This window comes from Camelus bactrianus, chromosome 31, assembly GCF_048773025.1.
Source record: "Camelus bactrianus isolate YW-2024 breed Bactrian camel chromosome 31, ASM4877302v1, whole genome shotgun sequence".
NCBI lineage: Eukaryota > Metazoa > Chordata > Mammalia > Artiodactyla > Camelidae > Camelus > Camelus bactrianus.
In genome coordinates, this window is record NC_133569.1 from 1,421,832 (window position 1) to 1,430,311 (window position 8,480).

The following is an 8,480-nucleotide window of genomic DNA, read 5'->3' on the forward strand; positions in this document are numbered from 1 at the left end:
AGAAAGAAAAGAAAAGAAAGAAAAGAAAAAAGAAAAAAGGAAGGAAGGTAGGAAAGTAGGAAGGAAGGAAGGGAGAAAGAAAAAAGAATCACCACCAAGCTAGACTAAAAAGGTTATAAACAGAAATTCTATTTCCAGATATCTAGGTATTCAAAATAGTCAACAGTTAACTATGAGTTTCCCTGGCTGGTGAATGGGATTAAATGATATTACTTACATAAAGAAAAAGGTCTTTGAAAAGATGCAATCTTAATTACTTCACTAGACCTACGTCTCACAAAAAATCAGTTAGCTAGTTGTCTGGAATGGCACAGACAAACTAATCAACTAAAGAGATTTTTTTAAATAAAAATTTAATTACTAAAAAAGCTGTAAATATGGATTAAGATTTCCTATTTGGTAACAGTATTAACATAAAAATTTTTATTTGCTAAATCATAAAATATTTCAGTGTGATATATAACTACCTGCTCCGTAAACAAGTTCTACTCAATGCAACTGGTCTGCAAACTGTGCATTACTGGTCTGTTTTGAAATAAGAAGCTTTTGTAAGAATGCAATTTAATATACTGTTTCCTTCATCAAGAAAATTTTGCTCTGAAAAAATTTCAGATGGACTAAATAGTGTGCTTACTAATTTAAATGCTCTACATTCTAATACAAGCCTCTGTCTCACTGCAGACTAGTAACTAGCATTTTATAGACAGGCAGAGATCAGTGAATTATATTTAGGGTAGCACTGTTCTAAAGTGCTTCCCGGGTTTTAATTCAAGTCTACTGAATATTTTTAAACACTTTCTGCATGAAGTGTTAGAGTTTCTGTGCCATTTTCCATTCTGCAATTTATTGGAATTAATACATATCTTGTTACTTTCCAGATGTCACCAGTCTCCATATTTACATTACAAAATTTTAATGCTGGTCAGAAAGAAGGCTTGAACATCCAAGACATTAATATACTGATAAATTTTTTAAAGTAAGAGATTAAAAATTATAATTTAAAAATAGCTCACATAATAGCACTTCAAAAGGTGAAATTTGATAATATATTTGTAAGTTTTGAAAACTTTGTTTTATATTAAAAGATCTAAAAATCATTCACTTTTCAACACTAACCTAAATATTCCATCAGTTGCTCAGCAGTTATGATTTCCATTGTCGGTGGAAATTTCACCTGAAAAACAAAATATTTTTTATGTAAAATCAAATGTTTTGGTTATTAAAGTGTTTCTTCAGTCAGAAACACAAGTTTGTACGTGTGCTATGTGTATCTACTATATGTATACAACATTCACATTTTTAAGATCTTTATAACCAGTCTTTAACACAACAAAGTCAATCCTATCACCGTAAAACTTAGGGTGATAAAAGGTGAAAGGTGCGCCTTTCACCACCCACCCTGGTCATCATTAGGTGCCTGCAACAGTGTCCTGCATGGTAGAAAATGCAATTAAAGGGCAGGAAGAGACACCAACAATTTGACAGGTCACTCATGGGAGCAGTTCTACTGAACACAGCCTTGAACACAGCTCAGTATTTCATCATTTCAGTCTACCATGGCCATTTATACTGTTGAATAGCTAAAATGAATACAGTACAAAGGATTACTCATAAACTGAAGGATTCATACTATATGAGTCCAAATTTAAAATTTAAAAAGAGGCAAAATTAAACTATACTGTTTAGAGCTGTACACATATAAAGAAAAGGAAAGGGCTACTATAAAAATCACAACTGTAGTTAGCCCTAGGATTTAGGGAAGGAGTTATGGTTGGACTGGGGCATACAAGAAGTCTCTGAGATGGTGGCTATGCTCCATATCCTGACTTGCCTGCTAGTTCCACTGTTTGCTTCATGATAACTTGTTAAACTGGACATCTCTGTCTCATGCACATTTCTGTATGTGCTGTATGTCACAATAGAAAGGTTAAAAGTAAATACATATATTATAGTCATATTTAAGTTTCAAAAGTTAGTTCAGCTACAACACATTAGTTTAAATGAATTTTTCAAATTAATTGTCAAATGAGTTATCTAGGTATTACAGCCAATGACTGTAAATATTTTAGCTGACTTACTGAAACACATACTCCTTGCTATATTCATAGAATAGAAGAAAATAGATACTGTAGGGTCGAAACTCAAAGTAATTAACATATAAATGACTGGAGAATAGCAGTATAATTAAAAACTCTTCAGGAATGATTTTCTGTTCAACCAAGGACATATTTTAAATGATCAATTTCTCTAACAAGTCCCCCATGCATCAAAGAAGGTGCTCTGGGCATTGATGCTATGGTTCATAAGGAAACAGTATGTCACAATTTTTTGTTTGTTTTAATCAATGAATAAAGTAAGTCCTAAAAATGATCCCTGTAAAACAGAATAGTATGAGACCCTCTGAGAGCATATGTGCCAGTCAGGACTTGTGAGTTAATCATCCAGTAGATTATCATTCAGTGAAAACCAAGCAATGCCATGGAAGTTTTAATCTTGATTCCCAATTATTTTTATTTTCTGGGACTTTTTAAAAATAGTAATACTTTTTTTTTTTGAGTAGTTTTAGGTTTACAGAAAAATTGAACAGAAAGTACAGAGTTCCCATATATAGTGTATTTTAAAACTGAAACTCATTGGCAAATTATAGTCTCTTGCTTGTTTTTCTAAATAAACTTTTATTGAGTGTCACTCTCATTTGTTTATGTACTGTCTTTGGCTGCTTTTGCACTATAATAGCACAGCTGGGTCTTTGCAACAGAGAGCGTATGGCCCACAATACCTAAAATATTTACTGTCTGATTCTTTACAGGAGAAGTCTGTTGATCCCTGAATTAGGTGATTTTAACTGCTATTTAATAATATTTTATCAAGGTGTTTGAGTACAACTTTGAAGGTCAAATATTTAAACAATTAATTTATATACACTGAATATTTATGTTCTGAACAACTGTCAAACCAATTGGAAAGTCCCATTTACACCTAACAGTGTTTTGTAAATAAAATGAGACCTATACATTCTTTTACTCTAGGCAGATTCACTGCAGAAGTATATTCACCAGAAAATCCCCCAAACAAACAGCTTATTCTTTTCTGGTCAATGCAGTAGTCCTACTATAAAGTTGTCAAAATAAGGAACCAAGGCACTAACAAGTATATGTATTCGGGAAATACATTCTCAATTCTAGATTTCTGCAAAGAGACGATTTCAGGGCTTACTCTTGAAATTTCCAAATAACAAATGCCTACCATGTCTTGCTTCAAACATCTGAAATAGGAAATGACATCTATTCAGATTTTTAGAAGTGGAACAACAAAAATGCAAATATTTTAACTGACTTATTCACAAGCAAACTCAGTTATATATTCATTTCTTGAATCTTAGCCAATAAAATATTTTGGTTGTTCATTAAAACTAGGGACAGAAGACTATAATAGTGAAGAAATGCCTGCTTCCCACTAACACTGAATCTTTGCAACAGAGACCAAATGACCCAAGGACAAAAATAAAAACAAAAGCTTCTGTTTAAAGTATAAACAATTTGACACAACATTGTAAAATGACTGTAACTCAATAAAAAAGTTAAAAATAAAATATTAATAATATCCTAAACAGGAATGTAAAACATTCCAAAAGTGATATGCCAAGATTTTGATACCTGTGATTTTGATATTCTGAGCAGGGAGAGAAATGCAGAAGACTCAGTAGTAACTAGAAAATAAAAGCAGCTTATACAACTGATGGTAAGTATAAAAATGACCAGCCAAAGAACATTGTTAATGTTTAATCAGAATGTCAATTAATAAGTACTCAAGAAATACAAAGTTTGAATTTTAACACCTCCTTAAAGCTGGGAAGATATACTTGAGGAGATTAAAAAAAATTTAGTATTTACAGAGCAGAAACAAAATAAAGACTAGAAAAATGGAAAAAAAAATCAATGAAACTAAGAGCTGGTTCTTTGAGAAGATAAACAAAACTGATAAACCTTTAGCCAGAATTATCAAAAAAAAGAAAGAGAGAGAGAGAGAAAGAGGGAGCCCAAATCAATAAAGTCAGAAATGAAAAGGAAATTACAACACCACAGAAATACAAAGGATCACAAGAAACTCCTGCCGACAACTATATACCAATAACATGGACAACCTAGAAGAAATGAAAACATTTCTAGAAATGTGCAATCTCCCAAAACTGAACCAGGAGAAAAATATGGACAGATCAATTATAACTAATGAAACTGAATTAGTAAAAAAAAAAAAAAAACCTGAAAAACAAAAACAAAAACAAAAACAAAAAACTCCTAACAAACAAAAGTCCAGGACCAAAAGACTTTCACAAGTGAATTCTACCAAATATTTGGAGAGGTTAACACCTATCCTTTTCAAACCATTTCAGAACCTGCACAGGAAGGAACACTTCTGAACACATTCTAAGAAGCCAGCATCACCCTGACACAAAACCCAATGAAAATATCAGAAAAAAAAAAAACAGGTCAATATCACTGATGAAGACAGATGCAATAATCCTCAACAAAATATTAAATACAGTAAAAAGATCAGACACCATGATCACGTGGGGTTTATCCAGGGATGCAAGGATGGTTGAGTATCTGCAAATCAGTCAATGTGATACACCATATTAACAACCTGATGAATAAAAATAAAATAAAAAAATAAAATAGTCATCTCAATAGATGCAGAAAAAGGTTTTGACAAAATTTAACATCCTTTTTATGATAAAAACTCTCAACAAAGTGGGTACAGAGGGAACACACCTCAACATAATGAAGACCATTTATGACAAGCCCACAGCTAGCATCATACTCAATCATGAAAAGCTAATAGCATTTCCTCTTAGATCAGGAACAAGACAAGGATGCCCAATCTCACTACTTTTATTTAACATACTATTTAAGTCCTAGCCACAGCAACCAGACAAGGAAAAGAATAAAAGGAATCCAAATTGGAAAGAAAGAAGTAAAACTGTCACTGTTGACAGATGACATAATATATACATAGAAAATCCTAAAAATACATTCAGAAAACTACCAGAACTCATCAATGAATTCAGAAAAGTTGCAGGATACAAAATCAACATATAGAAATCTGTTGTATTTCTATACACTAACAACAAACTATTAGAAAGAGAAATTAAGAAAACAATCTCTTTTAGAGTTGCAGCAAAAAGAATACCCAGGAATAAATCTAAGGCGGTAAAAGACCTGTACACAGAAAAGTGTAAGACGCTTATGAAAGAACCTGAAGACAACAGAAATAGTTGGAAAGATGTAACACACTCACGGACTGGAAGAATTAGTACTGTTATTTTCCCACACCACTCAAGGTAATCTACAGATCCTGTAGTGCAATCTCTATCAAAATACCAATAGCATTTTTCACAGAAGTAGAACAAAAATTACAAAATTTGCGTGGAAACAGAAAAGATCTTTGTAGCCAAAAGTTTTGAGAAAGAAGAAAAAGCTGGAGGTATCATGCTCCCTGATTTCAAATCACACTACAAAGCTACAGCATAGTGCTGGCCCCAAACAGACACACAGATCAAAGGGACAGAGCAGAAAGCCCAGAAGTGAACCCACATTTACATGGGCAATTAGTCTACAACAAAGGAGGCAAGAATATACACTGGGCAATGGACGGCCTCTTCAATAAATAGTGCTGGGAAAACAGGACAGCTACATGCAAAAATAAATAAATAAATAAATAAACTGGACTATTTTCTCATGCCATGCAGAAAAATAAATTTAAAATGATTTAAAGACTTAAATGTAAGACTTGAAATCATAAAACTTCTAGAAGAAAACATAGGCAGTATCTCTTTGACATTAGTCTAATTAATATTTTTCTAGATTATGTTTCCCCTGGCAAGGGAAACAAAAGCAAAAATAAACAATTGAGATTACATCAAACTGAAAAGCTTTTGCACAGCAAAGGAAACTATCAACAAAATTAAAAGCACACCTACTAAATGGGAGGAGATATTTGCAAATGCTATATCCAATTAAAGATTAATATCCAAAACATACAAAGAACTCACACAATTTAACATCAAAACAAACAAACAAACAAAAAACCCAATTAAAAAATGGGCAGAGGATATGAATAGATATTTTTCCCAAGGAAACATACAGATGGCCAATATCACATGAAAAGACTTCCAATATCACTAATCATCAGGGAAATGCAAATCAAAACCACAATGAGCTATTTATCTCACAACTGTCAGAATGGCTGTTGTCAAAGAGACAAGAAATAACAAGTGTTGGCAAGCATGTGGAGGAAAGGGAACCCTCGAGCAGTGGTGAGAATGTATATTGGTGCAGTCACTAAGAAAAACATGGAGGTTCTTCAAAAATTAAAAAAAGAACTATCATAGGATCCAGTAATTCTATTCCTGGGTATTTATCTGAAGAAAACAGAAATACTAATTCAAAAAGATACATGCACCCCAACATTCATGGCAGCATTATTTATAATAGCCAAGATATGGGAGCAACCTAAATGGCCATCAATAGATGAATGGATAAAGAAGATGTGGCACATATGTGCAATGAAATACTACTCAGCTATAAAAAAGAATGAAATCTTGCCATTTGAGACAACATGGACGGACCTGAAAGGTATTAGGTTAGGTGAAATACATCAGAGAGAAAAAGACAAATACTATTTGATTTTACTTTCATGTGGAATCTAACAAACAAATGAATGAACATAACAAGACAGTAACAGAGTCATAGATACAAAGAACAAACAGAAGGTTACCAAAAGGGAGGGGGATAAAGGGAGGAGAGAAATAAGTGAGGGAGATTAAGAGGTACAAACTTGCAGTTGCAAAATAAATGAGTCATGGGTATGAAATGTACAGTGTGGCGAATATAGTTAGTAATTAGCTGATACCTGTTTGGTGACAGATGGAAACCAGACTTACCATGGTGATCATTTTGAAATATGTAGAAATATTGAATCACTATGTTTTTCAACAGGAACTCACAAAGTGTTGTAGGTCAATTATACTTCAAAAACAAACTCATAGAAAAAAAGATCAGATTTATGGTTACCAGAGGTGGAGAGTGAGAAGAGGGGAAATTGGATAAAGGCATTCAAAAGGTATAAATGTCCAGTTATAGGTACTAGGGATGTAATGTACAACATGATAAGTATAATTAACACTGCTGTATGTTATATAATAAAAGTTGTTAAGAGAGTAAATCCTAAGAGTTCTCACAAGGAAAAAAAAATTTCTATTTCTTTAATTTTGTATCTATATGAGATAATACATGTTCACTAAACTTGCTGTGGTGATCACTTCATGATATATTGAAGTCAAATCATTATGCTGTACATCTTAACCTTATATAGTGTAAATTATAACTCAATAAAACTGGAAGAAAAAAATGAGTATTTGCCAGTCTGTGCTCTTTAGGAAAGTCAGAACAAAAATTAAATATATTGAACTTCTACTAAATGCCATTCAATTTGCAAATTACCTTAATCCACAACAATGTTACAAAGAAGTTATCTTCATTTAAAGGATGAAGACATTAAAATATTAATTTGTCCAAAGTAGTAGAGCTATGATGTGCCTTGGAGGCTGACTCCAAAGCCAATCACCCCTTCTATTATACCACCATTTACAGACTTTTAAAAACAGCAACACTTAAGCTTTGCACAGTGGCAGTATCATAGCCGGTGAGGTTTATCCAAGGCATGATTATTGCTAATTGAAAAACAGCAACACTTTCTTTCAATGCAATCTTACATAAAACATAATCTGAAATATATTTTAAATGAAGAACTGACAGAACTTTGTGACCAGTGAAAAGTGGAGTATCATGGAGAAAGAATAATTGAAGTTGACTCTAACGCTCAGAACACTCTAAAACTTAAGATCCATACAATTAATAAAAAATAAGAAGTTGGGTAAGGGAAGATAAGTTTATGGAAGAAAGTGATGTCAGCTTCATAAATGTGAAGTTTAGGGTCACACTCAAACAAAGTTGAGTTGGAACTCAGGAGACATTTTAAATTTGTCCATGAATTATCTCATTTCTGTGCTGTAGTCTATTTTTGCATTATTTATGGTAAAATGGACCACTATATAATATAATTTCTTCTCAGTTGAAGTTTCAATAATTTTGAATATGCTAGCAAAAATAAAATAAAATGCACATGGTTGAGAGCACGATCCAAAGCCCCCTTTCTTCCTCCCAGAGCTTGCTGGTCTCTCCTACCCAAGGCTGGGTCAGGGCTGGTCCACTGAGAGCTGCACAGTTTGAAGGCACTGGAGCAGCAGGCTTCAGGAGCTGAGACTTCCTGCATCCACCACCCTTGTGTGGGCTGAAGTTTATCCTGGGAGCCTGGAACTCTTTGCAGAGGGGGGCCAGTTTGTGTGCCAATCATTTGTGTTTTAGATTGTGCAGATGGATGACCAGAAGTATGTTGAGGTGAAGAATGGGGCAAACATT

At 33.2% G+C, this 8,480-nt stretch overlaps 1 pseudogene; it reads left to right on the forward strand.

Moving 5' to 3' along the window:
• Window positions 1-7,675: 7,675 nt before the first annotated feature.
• On the forward strand, window positions 7,676-7,808 carry LOC141575738 (U4 spliceosomal RNA; annotated as a pseudogene).
• The last annotated feature ends 672 nt before the right edge of the window (window positions 7,809-8,480 follow it).